Genomic DNA, 18348 nt, shown 5'->3' on the forward strand with positions numbered 1-18348 from the left:
GTTTCTGTGCAACGTCTGAGATCGAAAATCATTTCAGGCACTGGCATAACCTATCACACTAATAGGTGACCAACTTTAGTAATGTCATCAAAAAATCGTAATCTGTGATGGAAAGCGGTGTATGAGGTATCTGCTACTTGAGCATGTAATGGAGCTGGCACGAAGCGTATGTTGCCGTGCGTAGGTCGTATACAAAAGATGTATATAACAGTCCTTAGAGGAGTCCTTATTTGAGGTCTTTTGTTTGATTGTCTGTTTGTCCTGTAGTTTTTGGTTTTCTTTCTCCGGGACCTGTGAATTTTGAATTTGGAGTCCTGCATGCTAAGGATGGGCAGCTTACAGATGAGGAAACGTTCGGCGCCGGTGAGTTTTTCACCTTTGTCTTGGCTGAGGGTTGCATAAGATGTTGAGCTTCACTGCGAGTACAAACATTCACGGTCCTGACCCTCTTAGACTTCGTCTTGGGAGCCTTGAAGGCTTGCATACCAGTCGAATCGTTACACTGAATAAACCGTTTCTTTTTTTTCTAGGGGGCGTTCCCAGAATGAAGCGGTGTGGAGCTGAAGGGGACTACGATTTCACGGTGACGGAGCCGTTTGGACCGAGTCTTGAAGATCTCTTGGGTGTTTGTTCGAGGAAACTTAGTCTCGAGACAGTCCTCTTGCTCGCTGGCGAAACGGTAGGAAACTGCTTGGTTGATCTTGACGGTGCAGTCTGTTGGAAAATAAAGATTCCTTGGGAGATCAGAACCACATACGTTGTTTCTCTGATGTAAAGGTGAACGGGCCTGTGTCGTTCAAGGAAAGACTCAACGTTGGTTTTGTTTCTCTGAAACACAAAGTGCCCCGTCTAAAGTGATTACAGAGTCTGAATTGATTTTTAAAAAGCAGAGACTTGTGCCGTTTGCAAACCGCCTGTCGCACTGCTCAAAGACAAAAGACGTTCACCCGAGAAAGTTTTTGGAAAGGAATGTCAAATAGACGTGGGGAAAGAGCTGGAGAGGTTTATGTATTGTCTGTCGAATTACCTTCTCTGTAATGCCCTTACGTTTTACAAGAAAAGGTTTCATTGCCTCTTTTATCGTTAAGGCAATGTTGCTGGTGTTTTGATAAGGAAAAAAAAAGTGTATGCCCTGTCTCTCGAGTGATTCTTTTGTTTTTTTCTTTTTTTTTTTTTTTTTTTTTTCTCTTTTTCTCTAGACTGGTGGAATTGAATATGTTCACTGGAAGAACTTGATCCAGCGAGATGTGAAGCCGGGCCGTGGGCAGAGTTCCCTTATCCATTCCATTCGTATAATAAAGGGCGCAGTGTGTTAGCTAGGCTGGCTGCAGTACCCAATTTTTTTCGCCAGGTGGCAGCAGTGGCGCCGGCTGCAGTACCCATTTTTTTTCGCCAGGCGGCAGCAGTAGCGCCGCCCTGCAGAGTAAGGGCAGCGCATGCGCAGACCGGGCTTGAAGCCAAAGGGGGCGGGGTTTGGGGCGGCGCCGCATGCGTATGACGCAATGCCGCTTCTGCGCATGCGCAGAAGGGTTACTGGCAAAACTAAGGGCAGCGCATGCGCAGTGCCGGCTTGAAGCCAAAGGGGGCGGGGTCTCCGGCGGCGGCGCATGCGTATGACGCAATGCCGGTTCTGCGCATGCGCAGAAAGCGTACTGGCAAAACTAAGGGCAGCGCATGCGCAGTGCCGGCTTGAAGCCAAAGGGGGCGGGGTCTCCGGCGGCGTCGCATGCGTATGACGCAATTCCGCTTTTGCCCGTGCGCGGGAAACGGCTTGACCCCTAGGGGCGGGGCTTCGGCCTCGCACGTACGGGCTACGCAGACGGCCCCGGAAGTGGGGGTCATTTCCAGCCCGCGCGGCGCGCCGGCGCGCCCGTGGCGGTGCGGAGCCTTCGCCGGGAGCCTGGAAGACTTTCGGGGCCGGGACGTGCGGCGGCGCGCTGGGTGAGCGCTCGGCCTGAAGGGCGGGCGGGGGCCGGCGGGCAGCGGCCCGGGGGGGGGGGGGGGGGGGATGTGGCGGGCCGGCGCTCGGCCGCGGCGGGGAGCGCCTGGTGCCGGCGGCGGGCGGGCTGAGGCGGGCGGCCCGGCCCGGCCCGGCCCGGGACCGGCGGGGCTGCCGGCCGTTCTCGTCTCCCCGGCAGCGACGGCGATTAGCGGGCTCCTCACGGTGCTGCCTATTTTGGGCTGTTTTTTTTTTTTTTTTTTTTTTGTCTCTCGGGGCTGCGCCGCTACCTCAGCGCGGAGGCGAGGAGCGGCGGCGGGGCGGCCCCCGGTGCTCGCCGCTTGTGGCGGCCTGGCGGGGCCCGGGAGAGGGAGGGGTCGGCCCGCGGCGACCCTGCCGCCCCCCCCCGCCGCCTCTGGGCTGCCCGGGCAGCCGCCGCAGCTCTGCGCGGGGCTTTGTCTTTCCCCCAGCCGCCGGCCTGAGCCGCGGCAGCGGGCTGACTGGAAGCGCCCTGCAAGTCTGACGTGGGTATCGCTGCCGTGCATGTTGTCTGCCTGTCTGCCGACCGTTCCTGCCTCTTGTTCTGCTGGGGTTATTCCTTTGGGTAACGCGTTGGGCTCCGAATGGAGTGCATCCTGACTTCCTCCTGACCCCTGCGAGACGTTACCGGTGTTTGCCTTCCTCGTGTTTCACAGGGCCTCGGCTGTCGTGTGCGGGGAAGCTGTCAGCCTTGTCAGAAGAGAGCGTGTAGCCAGCAAGCGCATCGTGGTGCTTCGGGACCAAGCTGATGCCGCAGGCATCCGTCTTTTGTTTGCGAAAAGGCATCGCGAGGAAACGTGCCGGTGTCGGAGGGGGAAGAGGTAGGAGGCAGCTTTCAACCGCTTTTAGGCTTAACTCCTGTGTTCCTGAGAACGGTTCTGGCCTTTGAGGGGTTTGCTTTTGGCTTTTTGCCTTAAGCTCGTCCTCCGTCACCGCTGTCGGCGTGCGCCGAGCCGCTGCTTAGGGAACGGTGGCGGTACAGGCTGTGTGCGTGCCGACCGTCCTCGAGGCTATAGCTGTGTTCTCCCCTAAAAAAAGCTTTCCGTAATACCGTGCTTCCGTTAGGACGCAATTTTCTCGAGTTCCCCCCCCACCTCAGGGTGATTTTCCCACACACCTGCAGGCAGCAGGACTAACGTCATCTCCTTTTGCCCGCTTGGGCTCGGACTAAAATCCCCTTCCCTGGCTATTCTTTAGCTTGTACAGCCTTTGAGCCTTCCCTCGGGCCTGGCTGATGGTCCTTTGCCATTTCAGCCCGTTCACAGCCAGCGTGAGTTTCGGTACCGACTATGTCAACGGATTTCAGCTGCACGGTAAACCTGCTTTTTTGTCAATTAAATGAAACTCAGCCTTTTAATTGCTTTCGAAGGGAACTACAGGAGATCCTGTCGGCGTGGGGGGCCTAGCGTAAGCGATGGTGGAAAGGCGCATCGGATGTGACCTCCGTGTCAGCTCGGTGTGCCTCAGACAGACTGCCTTTGGCACTCCGTGGCGTGCTGCGCAGCTCCGGAAATTCATGGTAGGGGAAAAAAAATGGGCGAAAATGACAGTCGCGTAGAAACACGAGTTGGGAAGAAATGCTATACGTGAGGGCTTTCCGTTGGGCGAGGCAGCTGATCTTGCTTGTGGATCTTTGGGGTACGAGCCTGATGCCGAGCAGCTCGTTTTTCATTTGACGTGCCTGGAGTTGTTTTCAAAGGGATGGAAGAGAAGCTTATGAAATAGGATAGGTTACTGAGTCTTCCTAAAACGCTCACGACAGTTATGTATAAAGCCGAAGCGAAGGACGAGGGAATAAAGTTCTGTGCTTTCTATAGTAAATACGGTACGCTTAAAAGTGATCTCCGTGCAGGGTCCTAGTTGTTTCTGTTTTTAAAATCAAAAAAGAAGTTTAAGAAGTCTCAGCGGTTAGGCGTGTGGGAAATAAATGGCTCTCCCGCAAAAAATTCCACGTCAGCAAGGCTCTTTGAACGATTCTTCTCGCAATCGATTCCGACTACAGCCAGTTCATGGTTTAATGTCGAGGTGTATGCTTGCTCTCCTCTAAAGCAGTATTTCATTTGCATTTCAGTCCTGTGGGTCATGACAAATTTGGGAAGAACCCGAAGGAAACTTTTCATCCTGGGACACAGAAGGTAGGAGGTGAGTTGTTTTTTGGGGTTTTGTTTTTTTTTTTTGAGTGGGGTTTTTTTTTTTGTTTGTTTTGTTCCAACTACAGCCAGTTCATGGTTTAATGTCGAGGTGTATGCTTGCTCTCCTCTAAAGCAGTTTTTCATTTGCATTTCAGTCCTGTGGGTCATGACAAATTTGGGAAGAACCCGAAGGAAACTTTTCATCCTGGGACACAGAAGGTAGGAGGTGAGTTGTTTTTTGGTTTTTTTTTTTTTTTTGAGTGGGTTTTTTTTTTTTTTTTGTTTGTTTTGTTCCAACTACAGCCAGTTCATGGTTTAAGTCGAGGTGTATGCTTGCTCTCCTCTAAAGCAGTTTTTCATTTGCATTTCAGTCCTGTGGGTCATGACAAATTTGGGAAGAACCCGAAGGAAACTTTTCATCCTGGGACACAGAAGGTAGGAGGTGAGTTGTTTTTTGGTTTTTTTTTTTTTTTTTGAGTGGGTTTTTTTTTTTTTTTGTTTGTTTTGTTCCAACTACAGCCAGTTCATGGTTTAAGTCGAGGTGTATGCTTGCTATCCTCTAAAGCAGTTTTTCATTTGCATTTCAGTCCTGTGGGTCATGAAAAATTTGGGAAGAACCCGAAGGAAACTTTTCATCCTGGGACACAGAAGGTAGGAGGTGAGTGGTTTTTTGGGTTTTTTTTTTTTTTTTGAGTGGGGTTTTTTTTTTGTTTGTTTTCTTTCTGTTTGGGGTTTTTTTTTGGTTGGTCGGTTGTGGCTTTTTATTCTTTTCTGGAAAAATAAGTCGTTACGTAGAAATGCTAGCGGTTTGTTTCTTTCTGTAGCAGGATAATAATGAGGAGTAGAGTTACAGGTAGAAAATCGGCTGTCTTTGTCAGTTGAAGTGGCTCCTTTGAAATTGAACAAATACAGGAGTACATTAACGGGGGGGGTTGCGCTGTGTCTTCGGTACCGGTGTGCTAAAGATGTTGTTTTGTTTACGGGATTTATTGGCTGTCGAAGAGCAAGAGGCAAATGTAAACTTTTCACTCCTAGCACTCGCTCGGTGACGTATACCGACTTAGATATCAATTGCTTATTGCAGTGAAAAACTGCGGCGTTTCTGTGCAACGTTCTGAGATCGAAAATCATTTCAGGCACTGGCATAACCTATCACACTAATAGGTGACCAACTTTAGTAATGTCATCAAAAAATCGTAATCTGTGATGGAAAGCGGTGTATGAGGTATCTGCTACTTGAGCATGTAATGGAGCTGGCACGAAGCGTATGTTGCCGTGCGTAGGTCGTATACAAAAGATGTATATAACAGTCCTTAGAGGAGTCCTTATTTGAGGTCTTTTGTTTGATTGTCTGTTTGTCCTGTAGTTTTTGGTTTTCTTTCTCCGGGACCTGTGAATTTTGAATTTGGAGTCCTGCATGCTAAGGATGGGCAGCTTACAGATGAGGAAACGTTCGGCGCCGGTGAGTTTTTCACCTTTGTCTTGGCTGAGGGTTGCATAAGATGTTGAGCTTCACTGCGAGTACAAACATTCACGGTCCTGACCCTCTTAGACTTCGTCTTGGGAGCCTTGAAGGCTTGCATACCAGTCGAATCGTTACACTGAATAAACCGTTTCTTTTTTTTCTAGGGGGCGTTCCCAGAATGAAGCGGTTGTGGAGCTGAAGGGGACTACGATTTCACGGTGACGGAGCTGTTTGGACCGAGTCTTGAAGATCTCTTGGGTGTTTGTTCGAGGAAACTTAGTCTCGAGACAGTCCTCTTGCTCGCTGGCGAAACGGTAGGAAACTGCTTGGTTGATCTTGACGGTGCAGTCTGTTGGAAAATAAAGATTCCTTGAGAGATCAGAACCACATACGTTGTTTCTCTGATGTAAAGGTGAACGGGCCTGTGTCGTTCAAGGAAAGACTCAACGTTGGTTTTGTTTCTCTGAAACACAAAGTGCCCCGTCTAAAGTGATTACAGAGTCTGAATTGATTTTTAAAAAGCAGAGACTTGTGCCGTTTGCAAACCGCCTGTCGCACTGCTCAAAGACAAAAGACGTTCACCCGAGAAAGTTTTTGGAAAGGAATGTCAAATAGACGTGGGGAAAGAGCTGGAGAGGTTTATGTATTGTCTGTCGAATTACCTTCTCTGTAATGCCCTTACGTTTTACAAGAAAAGGTTTCATTGCCTCTTTTATCGTTAAGGCAATGTTGCTGGTGTTTTGATAAGGAAAAAAAAAGTGTATGCCCTGTCTCTCGAGTGATTCTTTTGTTTTTTCTTTTTTTTTTTTTTTTTTTTTCTCTTTTTCTCTAGACTGGTGGAATTGAATATGTTCACTGGAAGAACTTGATCCAGCGAGATGTGAAGCCGGGCCGTGGGCAGAGTTCCCTTATCCATTCCATTCGTATAATAAAGGGCGCAGTGTGTTAGCTAGGCTGGCTGCAGTACCCAATTTTTTTCGCCAGGCGGCAGCAGTGGCGCCGGCTGCAGTACCCATTTTTTTTCGCCAGGCGGCAGCAGTAGCGCCGCCCTGCAGAGTAAGGGCAGCGCATGCGCAGACCGGGCTTGAAGCCAAAGGGGGCGGGGTTTGGGGCGGCGCCGCATGCGTATGACGCAATGCCGCTTCTGCGCATGCGCAGAAGGGTTACTGGCAAAACTAAGGGCAGCGCATGCGCAGTGCCGGCTTGAAGCCAAAGGGGGCGGGGTCTCCGGCGGCGTCGCATGCGTATGACGCAATGCCGCTTCTGCGCATGCGCAGAAAGAGTACTGGCAAAACTAAGGGCAGCGCATGCGCAGTGCCGGCTTGAAGCCAAAGGGGGCGGGGTCTCCGGCGGCGTCGCATGCGTATGACGCAATTCCGCTTTTGCCCGTGCGCGGAAACGGCTTGACCCCCTAGGGGCGGGGCTTCGGCCTCGCACGTACGGGCTACGCAGACGGCCCCGGAAGTGGGGGTCATTTCCAGCCCGCGCGGCGCGCCGGCGCGCCCGTGGCGGTGCGGAGCCTTCGCCGGGAGCCTGGAAGACTTTCGGGCCGGGACGTGCGGCGGCGCGCTGGGTGAGCGCTCGGCCTGAAGGGCGGGCGGGGGCCGGCGGGCAGCGGCCGAGGGGGGGGGGGGGGGATGTGGCGGGCCGGCGCTCGGCCGCGGCGGGGAGCGCCTGGTGCCGGCGGCGGGCGGGCTGAGGCGGGCGGCCCGGCCCGGCCCGGCCCGGGACCGGCGGGGCTGCCGGCCGTTCTCGTCTCCCCGGCAGCGACGGCGATTAGCGGGCTCCTCACGGTGCTGCCTATTTTGGGCTGGTTTTTTTTTTTTTTTTTTTTTTTGTCTCTCGGGGCTGCGCCGCTACCTCAGCGCGGAGGCGAGGAGCGGCGGCGGGGCGGCCCCGGTGCTCGCCGCTTGTGGCGGCCTGGCGGGGCCCGGGAGAGGGAGGGGTCGGCCCGCGGCGACCTGCCGCCCCCCCCGCCGCCTCTGGGCTGCCCGGGCAGCCGCCGCAGCTCTGCGCGGGGCTTTGTCTTTCCCCCAGCCGCCGGCCCTGAGCCGCGGCAGCGGGCTGACTGGAAGCGCCCTGCAAGTCTGACGTGGGTATCGCTGCCGTGCATGTTGTCTGCCTGTCTGCCGACCGTTCCTGCCTCTTGTTCTGCTGGGGTTATTCCTTTGGGTAACGCGTTGGGCTCCGAATGGAGTGCATCCTGACTTCCTCCTGACCCCTGCGAGACGTTACCGGTGTTTGCCTTCCTCGTGTTTCACAGGGCCTCGGCTGTCGTGTGCGGGGAAGCTGTCAGCCTTGTCAGAAGAGAGCGTGTAGCCAGCAAGCGCATCGTGGTGCTTCGGGACCAAGCTGATGCCGCAGGCATCCGTCTTTTGTTTGCGAAAAGGCATCGCGAGGAAACGTGCCGGTGTCGGAGGGGGAAGAGGTAGGAGGCAGCTTTCAACCGCTTTTAGGCTTAACTCCTGTGTTCCTGAGAACGGTTCTGGCCTTTGAGGGGTTTGCTTTTGGCTTTTTGCCTTAAGAGCGTCTACCTTTCAGGGTAATGCTTTCTTGGAAGTTGGAAACTGTCCTTCTTGAACACCAAACTAAACCCCGTACCTGGGAGGGCCGTTTAAGTGTGCTGCACCGTGTGTTTTATTCCCTGTCGGTCACTTGACACTAGCTGTACATGCTCTCCCGGTTTGGCACGTTCTTACCCTGCTGGCTGAAAGATTCTGTCTTTTCACTTCCTCGGCTTGCCACAGGCCAAAACCAATGTGTGTTCATAGACCGCTTTCCTTGCTCGCTGCTTTCAGATCTGAGCACCGATGCCATGGATGTAACAGGAGAGCAGCAGCAGGACGTAGAGCACAAGCTGTTTAAACAACGCTTGGATAAAGCTGCCAATCGTGTGACTCCAGAAGCAGAGAGACGCGGTAAGATGCTATTCTGTCATTCTTGGATGGATGCTCGCATAGTCTTTCCATTACCGTATGCCTGCTATGAGATTCATGGGAACAAGGGATGGCTGAATTCACAGCGTTTTAAACACCACAAACTATTGAAAAGTTTATAGGACGCAAGTCTATTACACTGGCAGATCAGACAAGCTCCTCTGTGTGTGTATATACATTATACTCGGTACTTTTGCGAGGCAAGTCTTTGCCTGGTCCCTCTGAAATTGGGACGAGGACTCATTGATGCATTTCAGGAGCAAAGCTGCTGAGTGAATAGGCTTTTCCTACTAGAAATCGAGCAGCTGCTCTGGCAAAACTTGGCTTTGGTTGCATTTTTAAATCCTAGGAGGCTGAGAAACAGGACGAGCTGGTTAGAGGAAAGAGCCTCTCTCCAGGGAAGGCTCCGCTGACTTGACCCTTAAGCCTAAACTTGTGTCTTACTATGTTTGCTTTGTGTGTGTTAATGCATACCTGATTAATAGATTTCAGTTGATTTATCAGTTACAAGATGGAGTAAGTGGTCCTTGGCTACATAAACCTCTCCTCTGTATTTTTTGACAACCCGGGAACAATTCTGGTAGCGTTGCAGTCTAACGGTAATACTGCAAGACTTTGTCTTTCTAAAACGTGAGGTCCTTGCTATCTGTTCTGGGAGATAGTGTAGTTTTGTGTATTGGCATGAACTAAACTTGCTGATTTGTTGTAACTCAGATTTAGCTTTTCTGTTCTTAAAGCTGAAAGGCTAAACTAAGCCAAGAACTGAACAGTGGGTAGGTACGAGACCTTCTCCTGGTGTCACAGAAGTGAGGTGATAGCATTCTTACTGTTGTGTCATTTAGCAGCCTTTCTGTATTCAGAGGCTGTGGCATGACAAATGTAATGTCTGGGGTCAAACCCCGCTTTTTTGTACCCAATTCTCTGTTTCCACATATGGGCCTCCTGCCTTACTTGTGCTGCCAGCCTCCACTGGGATTACTAGGTCTGAACCGGTTGCTCTCGCTCATTATATTATCAATGGAGAGGAAGAGAAACTTGCAGGGAGCAAACAGTCTCATCCAGGAGAGGCATTTTGAAAGCGATCAAATTGCATTGCATGCAACGTGCAATTTCTTCTGCTGCCTGGAAAAAGGATATGGCTAGTTTGATTTCCACCACGTGTGTGGCAAGTTAGATTGGAAGTGTCCACCCACCTTTGTGAAACTCTATCAGTTTCTGTTAGTAACACTTGATGTTCAGTCAGTTATTTAAATGGCAACGATAGCAGTATTGTCTGGTAAAGGAAAAATCCACACAGACGTGGTGACCGCTGGGCTTGCTTTAGTCATGACTCAGAGCTAGGCCACCACCCCAGTGGGTGACAGAGAACCAAGGGATACAGCGTAGGTTATATACGCTTATCACATCATTAGTCAGTGTCTGAAGTTTTTAGGAGTTTCTTTTGGTCCTGTCAGTTCTGTGAATCCATCACCTGACTATGTCCCAGTTGATTCACCTGCTCGGTTCCAGTCTCTGCCTCGGTTCCAAGCTCCTCCTTGGATCATGATCTTCTTTCTGCCTGCTTTAACTCACACGCTCCTTCAAGCGCGCTTAGTCTTTGAAAGAGCAGTTCCTATTCACATGCACCAATTTTTCCAAAACCGCCTGTGTTTCTGAAAGCACCTGTGTCCACAGATTGATCATCTGTTGCTTCTCTGTTCTCCCACTGATTAACTGGACTGGGTTTTAAACCAGCCTTGGATTAGGGCTATGCTAGGGACGGGGCCTGGTTCTGCCACTTAGCTGCTTTGGCACTTTAAATTTCTTAGTTAAAAATACATTTTATTTAACATTAACCTTAAATTTAGTAAAGCATACCTAAATATTATGGAGTAGTATGTGGAGGCTTTTCCTGATCATAGTTACATTGAAATAGTTAATAGCTTAATGATTTCTATGGTAGGTTGCATTCTGTGCTGGGATGTCATCTCATTAATTTCCACTGGATAGCGATAGAGGATTGAATTTTTTTATTTTTATTTACTGTTTTGTTTCCTTTTAACATGGACCAAGTTTTCCAGCGTCATGTGTCATATCTGCAGGCAAGTCGAGGACCATGTTAACGGCACGAAACTTTGCATGTGGGGTTTTATGTACTGCAGTTTCTTTATAGTATCTAAGCTGTGTGCAGTACCTCTGGGTGCTCTCTGAGATAACTCGACAGGCAGCTACCGATTACATTCAGAAAGCTGTTACTAGTTGCTGTATCTTGAAAGACTCCGTGTGTTGTACAGGTGTTCTTCAAATGGCAGGAATCATGGCTTTGACAAAGCGTAGGAATTATTAAGCTGCATTCTTCCTGATGCTATCTTTTAGTGTCATTACAGGATCAAAACCCATACTGGTTGAATTCTTAATTGTACTCTCACCTTGTTTGAATGTTGTAAGCTGTAGAAAGTAAGTCTCATACAGTGGTTTAAGAATGGGTATATTTTTCTAAAATTTTTTATTTGCTTGATCATAACTACCATAAAGTGAGGTTAAGGATTGATTTTCATGCATATCTCATACTTCCTAATTAAAATCTCTTATTTTCTGTGGCTAATACAGATGTCTTAAATACTCACTTCTGTCCACCTGTTATACCTCCCAATCTCAACAAAGAGGGTCCCGATAACATTTTGTCCCCTCAGCAGTGTCTGACTTATCACCTGCCCCAGCCTTAGTTATCCAAGAAGCCGCCTTTTCGAGGCTCGTAAGAGGGTAGTGCGGCGGTGCCTAGACAGTGAGCCTTAGAGGGCTTTTGTAATACCGCAGACTTGGTCCTGTCCTTCAGGATTTGTGAGTGGAACAGCCTGATTTTAAGGGGCCTCTTCCAATAAGAACCCGTGTTTCTGAAAATTTTAGACATGCGGTTCCTTGGCTCACTTATTCCGAACTCCAAAGTTTACAGACCTTTCGTATTTGTTTTTGGAAAACAAAGGTCCTGTTTGAGTTTTCTGGAGGCATGTCTTGCCCTTTGGCAGGTTTCAGCTGTCACCAGCTCTCATCTCCTCTGTTAAGAGTCCCTCTGCAGCCTTCTGTATTTAAGAACATATTTGTGCCCCAGCTGTACTGTGGCCGCGCATTCAACACACAGGTGGCACAGACACTTGCAGAATTGTAAAATCATGACAAAGATAGAAATTCCTTGGAGATTTCTAGTAAGCCAGTGGTTAATGTGTGTGCATTGTCAGCATCGTTGTACTGGAGAGCTGAGTGTCAGTTTTCCACTTGGGAGATTCCCGCTGTGATCTAGTTTCACAGCAATATATAACTGTGTTCCCTACGTATCTTGGGACAGGATTATGCGCTATGCGCTGCTGTCTGCTATTTAAAATGTTGTTTGTGTAACAGGTCCTGTATCGGTCGCAATTTGCTGTTGGGATCTGCTTTAGACAAAGTTTTAACAAAGCCTTTGTGCAAGTAACATCTGATCGGCGCTCCGGCAAGGCTTTCAGGTGGCTGGTTCTTTCTGTGGAGGGTGTTCTTCAGATGGCAAATGCTACTCTGCTTGTTGATCTTATTTTGCAGCTCAACAGGCCCTGTGCATTCTTTCAGGTGAGCTTCGGGTGCAGGATGTGCAGATTCTGATACAAAATCATTTCCTTCACGTGTAGAACAGTTTCTGTGCATAGAGCAGAAGTACAAGATAGCGTTTCTAGACGTGCCTCGCCACTATGAATCCTCTTTTGTCTTAGAACTGGGGAAAGAAGAAGAAAAGGTGTTTGATCCAAATGCTTTGGATGCCGATCGCTGTGAAAGCTGTTACGGGGCAGAGTTAGAGGACATTCGGTAACCTTTACATCATCTTAGTGGTTGAATCTGTACAGTTAATGTGGCATACGTGTTGGAGTTTTTTTCCAAAATGTCTGTGAAGGTCCGTGCAGTGAAATCCTCCTGAGCACCTGTTCAGAGAATGGTGAGAGCTGTTGTGTTATAGTACGCCTGTGCTGTGCTCACGATTGCTAAGAGCGTGCACAGTTAGGTTGTCTGTTTTGTCTACGTGCCTGTTTAAGGGCAGTAGCACAAAGATTGTATCTTAGCAAACAGAACCTTTTCTGGGATTACTTGGTGTCCAGAGGGGAGCTGTGTAAATTATTTCACTGTTCTGTGAGCTGTCTCGGAATAAAACCCAGTTATGGCTTTGCCTTCTCGTTTCTGCTGCAGGCTTTGCATCCTTATGGGAGCAAAGACCATACACCTATCACTCAGACAAATGATGGGTGTCATCTGGTGTTTCTCATTCCTTCTACCTGCAAATTTGTGTAAGAATGGATTCGTGATAGTCCATAGGTTCTGGACTATCCTTTGCTATTATTGTCTCTGTAGTAATTTAGTTTGTCACATCTGTCAAGTTGCATCCTTCCCCAGAGATGTTTGCATCTTGAGGGATTCATGATTCCAGCCTTCAACTTTTTGTTTTGTCCAGCACAACATGCAACAGAGACAGACAATTGTTTTTTCTGGTGAGCGTGACAGAGACTCTGGTGAGTCCAGAGGTAGAAGAGCAATGAAGAAAGTTTGCCATTAACCCTTCCTCTGATGTTGGCAGTCTTGCCCTAAAAACAGAGGAAGGGAGGAACAGGAACAGGCAGATGCTGTGTTCACGTGGGAAAGTTCCAAGATGCTCAGAGCTGTGGGACGCTGATGTCATTTCTGCAGCAAATTTCTTTGCAGAGGATTGACTTGGCTGTCTAAATGGACAACTAAAGCCCTCTTCAGACTTAAGCGCTGCATTAAAACAGCTTGTATCCTCGTGCCAAAATCTCAAAAAGTATGTCAGGAAGCTCAAGCTCCTTCAGGAGCATTAGATCACCTTTCAGTGTTTAGACCCTGTTTGCATCATTGATTTGTTGAAATAAGATCCACCAGGGATTCGAGTCCTGAGCTGGAGTGTCTCTGTCTCGTTATAAAGGCGAGGAGATGATACTTGTGCTTTTGTAGGTGTTGTAATACTTGTGACGATGTCAGAGAAGCATACAGGTGACGAGACCGGGCCTTCAAGAAAACCCGGATAGCATAGAGCAGTGCAAGAGGGAAGGATTTAGCCAGAAAATACAAGAGCAGAAGAATGAGGGCTGCCAAGTGTATGGTTTCCTAGAGGTCAACAAGGTGAGAGATGGGTCTTGCCATGAGCCTGTTGCATGGTGGTGATGAGCATGAGAAGTCACAGTCGGGGCATTCCACTCCTTTTCCAGCTTTAGGTGTTCACAGCAAGGTGCTTGTGCCTGTAGAGGGATTCAGTAAGAGGGTCGGGAAAAGCAGTGGGAAGGGGCTAATTCTCTGTTTCATGAGGTAGTCTGGCTGGAGAAGCTTAGCTTTTCCTACCATCTAGCTAGCGAGTCTTTTTACCAAGGTTTCTGGAGGAGGAGAGGCAGCTTCTTTGAGGTTAGATTGTCCCACCTGCCCTTCTAGTCTCAAAGCAGAGACGACCAGCAGGTGCTGGAGATAACAGTAACCAACAACTCATCAGCAGAGGTGCTGGAGGGAGTGAAATGTTCCCTTCTTTAGAAAACCAGTGGAAGCAAGACTTGGAGTTGATTGTCAAGGTTGAAGATATTCAAAGAGGTGTTTTTTTGCAACTGGTGTATGAAAATGTAGTACAAGATACACCAGATGTCTATGTAACTAACCTGTCATTTGACAGGTTACCGAGCTCAAAACACTTGGGCGTGCAGGTTACATACCCAAGTACGTTCTAGCAGTCAGGCCCAGACTAATTTTTTTTTTTTTTTTTTTAATTCAGAATCTGGAGGGGTTTTTACATCTTTGTGTACTATTTCTGGAGACAACATTCTTTATTTCTGAAAAAATCAAAACCCAACCAAACCCAAACCAAAACCACCTGTTCACTCATGAAGCCAGACATCGTGATTTGAGCATCATCATGGGTGCTGCACCATTATGGTACCCTTTGTCACAAAGTGTGATGAGCAAGAAAAGTTCAAAGGGAAGTGCTGCGGGTAGCAAGGGTCCAAGGGTGGGTGTCACTAGGGAAATTTCTGGGGGCCCCTGTTAGGCACTTGGCCTTCTGCGCATCTCCATTCTCATCAGGTCCGCAGTTAACATACGCGATAGGTTTGCACAGACATCAAAGGTATAATGTAGCATGTGAGCTTGATGCATTGAAATCCTCCAGGGGAGGGTGTGTATGATTACTAGTGAGTGTCAGGGGGACTGACATCTAATATCCATATCCTTTTCATATTTCAGGTTAAAATTTTAACAAACTTTGTCTTTTGGGGGATATTGGGTTTTTTGGTTGTGGGTTTTTTGGGTTTTTTTTGGGGGGGGGAGGGTTGTGGTAGGTTTAGTGCATTGTTTTTGAAAGCAGCTTATTTTCGTGGATGCATATGTAGGACCACTGCTGTTTATTGCATTAAGGGTTTTCTTACCCTTCCCAGTCACCCTCCCAGTTACTTTCTCCACCCCTTTTCTGTGATACCTTTTTATTTCCTGCAGCAGCAGTTAGTTCCCTCCCAGTAGACTTGATTGCTTCTTCTCATTTTTATGTCCACTAAAATACTCTGCATAGAACAGTTGTTGTCAACATCAATATGTGATTATGGCTTTCCACATGACTGCCTGTGAGGAAGAGGCGAAATTCATACCTCTTTTAGGACAATATCTGCTGGTATTGTCACCTATGAAAATGAGTTGCTTATTGTCTATCTCATTTAAACAAACATTTGAAAATCCAACCACTGGTATGACTGCTTTATTTATATAGACGCAGACCTTTTAACGAAAGATTACAGTTTCCTGCAGGTAGCTGGAAATTTCCACTTTGCACCAGGAAAAAGTTTCCAACAGCCTCATGTACATGGTAAAGTGCTTTCTTTTCCTGCTTATTGTGACCTTTAGCTTCCAAGAGTTTCTGACTATTTCCTTTGAACATCTTTGCATTGCTATCTGTGATAACAGCAGCACTGCTTGGGGGGGGGGGGGGGGGAGGGACATTGGTAAAATTTTGTTAGAGATGTTTAGAACCATCAGGAACTAACAGAAAAATGTTTTCTGAAGATGCCGCCACATGGGTGTGGGAGAACATGGAGGAGAATGTATCTGGGCAGCCTCTCAGCCTCACTTGTTCTACAAAACCTTGCTGCCCTGCAGTAAAACAACCTGGAATATGGTGTTGGGTCCAGGACCTGAATATCAGTATCTCTGGAAGGGATATTTTGGAGAAAAGCTGTTGAGAATTTTAAAGCAATTCAGAACTTTCAGAGTAAAATTTCAGTTGTGAAGGACTTCCTCAATTATACAGAAATACACAGTGGCCAGAATGACAGTGGTAGTTTACAGAATCATAGAATGGTTTGTGTTGGAAGGGACCTTTAAAGGCCCCCTAGTCCAGCCCCCCTGCAGGAAGCGGGGGCATCTTCAACTAGGTCAGGCTGTTTACAGCCCTGTCCAACCTGACCTTGAATGTTCCCAGGCACGGGGCATCTGCCACCTCTCTGGGCAACCTCCACCAGTCTTTCACCACCGTCATCATAAAAAATTTCTTCTCTATATCTAGTCTGAATCTACCCTCTTTCAGCTTAAAACCACTAAGGCTTGCCCTATTGCTACAGTCCCCACTAAAATGTCTGTCCCCATCTTTCTTATAAGCCCCCTTTAAGTACTGGAAGGCCAAAATAAGGCCAAATTTTTAGTAGGAATTTCTTTTTTTAAATCCAAAGGAGTTCCTTGATCCAGTTGCCAGCGCAGGCACACAAACCTCTGTGTTTGTATAAGAGACAGCAGCAAGAGTATCTGAAGCCAGTGCAGCTCTGAGCTCTTTATAATGCAGAGGCATTGTCTTAATTCCAGTGACTGCAGCCTTAGTTTCTGAGTGTTGAACATTTTAACTGTGAAATGGAAGGGCCTCTCCCTACATCAGAGCATTAGGAGGAGTATAGTTTAGGCTTAGCATTTCCTTTTTCTAACTGTGTGTTCTCTGTTCTGCATGCATATCTCTTTGGGTTTAGTAAGGGTTTTGTATAAATGCAGATAAAGCTTCTCGTGTTTTATTGAAAGATGTTAATGGAAAAAACCTGAGTTCACAGCACACTCATGCTGAATAGATGTTTTAAAGGAGAGGCTAGTTCTGGACAGTTCTTTAGTGTTCTGGCCTGTCTTGTGCTAGGCTGTGTATCAGAAACCCTTCAAGGGAGCAGTGTTCCTGATCTTTGTTAATCGTGTAGTAGCACTTGGTGATCTGACTCCACCAGCTCCTAAATAATAAATAGCCCATGACTTTTGAAGCGTGATTTTCTTTGCAAAGGTGAAAGCTGAGGTCTGGCTTCCTGACCAGTGTTAAAATGCACCATGGCCTCTGGCTGCTTTATGATGATAGTGTGACTTGGGACAAACCTGGTAGGAGCAATACTGAAATCAAGTTTTAAGTTGTGTTTTCATCCTGAAACTGATGCTTCTGGCATTACATAAAGTAATTTAAGTAGCCAGCCAAAAGATAACAGTTGCCTCCCATTGCCCCTGTTTTCCAGCTCCCTTTGGGCGTGTGTGCTGCTGCCGGCATTGTCGCCTTGCTGTATGCAGGAAGGGCAGAGAGAGGGCAGGCCAAACACCCCAAACCCTGGCACTGGTAATAGTCATCTTGGTCCTACCAGTTGTTTGCAAATATCCTGCTCAGGCTCTCCCTGCAAAGACTTTCCCTTTCCCTGTGTGTTGTCTGGGCAGCTGTAGCAGCAAGGCTGATTGATGGGCAGAGCTGCTGGGAGTTGCTAAGATGATAATTTCATTAGGGCACTTGCATGTGAAATTAAGGCTTGCGCTCTGCTCATTTGTTAGTTTAGATCTGTTGTGCCTCTGTGTTTTACAGTAGTTAGAGAAGTTACATGTATCAGTTGGTGACAGAGATAACAGTGAATTTTTCCTTTCTTGCCCCTGGGGTCTTGTTTTTGCTGTAGATTAAGAACGCTTTCAGATAAAGACCAAAATACCTAATCTGAAGTAACCCCAAATTAGATACTTTCATTCAGTGTAGCAGTGGCTAGTCTATGTCACATGGGGAATTGCAGCAGTTTTATCATGTGCCCTAATGCAAGCAAAAGAGAAACCCAGGTGATTTTCATGCCATTTTAGATCTCAGTGGAAATGAGAGGAGCTCCCTTATAAGCTAGAATAAGGTAAACAGATATGTTTGTTATCACAGTGTTAGTAGAGCAGCTACTGGGAGGAGCATCCCTGTCCCTCTTAACCTATATTGTTAAACTGCTCTTCTGTTACAGTTCACAATCTGCAGAGCTTTGGACTTGATAATGTAAGTGTTCCCAAGATAACGTTCTAGTTTTCTTGGTGTGTTTTCCTTCTGGATTTCCCTCTCTTTGCCACGTTAAGATCCTAGTGTACTGATCCCAGATGGATTTGGCTTTACGAGTCTGAGCAGAACCTAGCACTTGCTTTCACACAGGGCTGTGAAGGATGGTCTGGGACATCTGCATGTTGCTTGGCAAGCCTTTTCCCCTCTTCCTGAGACTGCCTTGCTCCTTTGCTGTGCTCCCCAGTTTCCTGAGGCTGATATTTTCACAGCTGCTTCTGGATCTGGGAGGAAAGCAGATGATGCCCATACCAGTGCCACCGAGGCAGCTGACAGCATCGTGCTCCTATGGCAGGGAAAGCAGTAGGTGCAACAGCCTGCACTGCAGGTGGAGGGGAAGGGTACTGGCATCTGGGTGTTTCCAGCAGGAAAAGGAGAAAGACCACATCCTGGAATCTCCGATGAATAAAAAAAAAAGAGTAAGTATGTCAGAGTTTACCATTAGGATGTGCAGAGTAAGGGAGGACCTGTCTCTTTTCCAGAGCTGCACT

The 18348-nt window shown here is 48.1% G+C and overlaps 1 protein-coding gene across 11 annotated transcripts in view; it reads left to right on the forward strand.

Moving 5' to 3' along the window:
- The window catches only part of LOC121095515, a 42124-nt gene that overhangs the window by 12011 nt on the left and 11765 nt on the right, over positions 1 to 18348 (forward strand). For 2 of the 11 annotated variants that reach the window (XM_040610447.1, XM_040610449.1), the window contains exon 1: positions 6865 to 7148. The exons of 1 other annotated variant lie outside the window; for it this stretch is intronic. The gene's annotated coding sequence lies outside the window, so the exon portion shown is untranslated. Of the gene's footprint in view, positions 1 to 3455; positions 3498 to 6864; positions 7149 to 8373; positions 8494 to 11927; positions 12091 to 12230; positions 12325 to 13476; positions 13645 to 15300; positions 15359 to 16184; positions 17123 to 17768; positions 17801 to 18069; positions 18277 to 18348 lie in introns of those variants that run through there. 8 more of the 11 variants (XM_040610438.1, XM_040610441.1, XM_040610442.1 and 5 more) reach the window with 8 other exon arrangements.

This window comes from Falco naumanni, chromosome 11 (genome assembly GCF_017639655.2).
Source record: "Falco naumanni isolate bFalNau1 chromosome 11, bFalNau1.pat, whole genome shotgun sequence".
In the NCBI taxonomy this organism is placed as follows: domain Eukaryota; kingdom Metazoa; phylum Chordata; class Aves; order Falconiformes; family Falconidae; genus Falco; species Falco naumanni.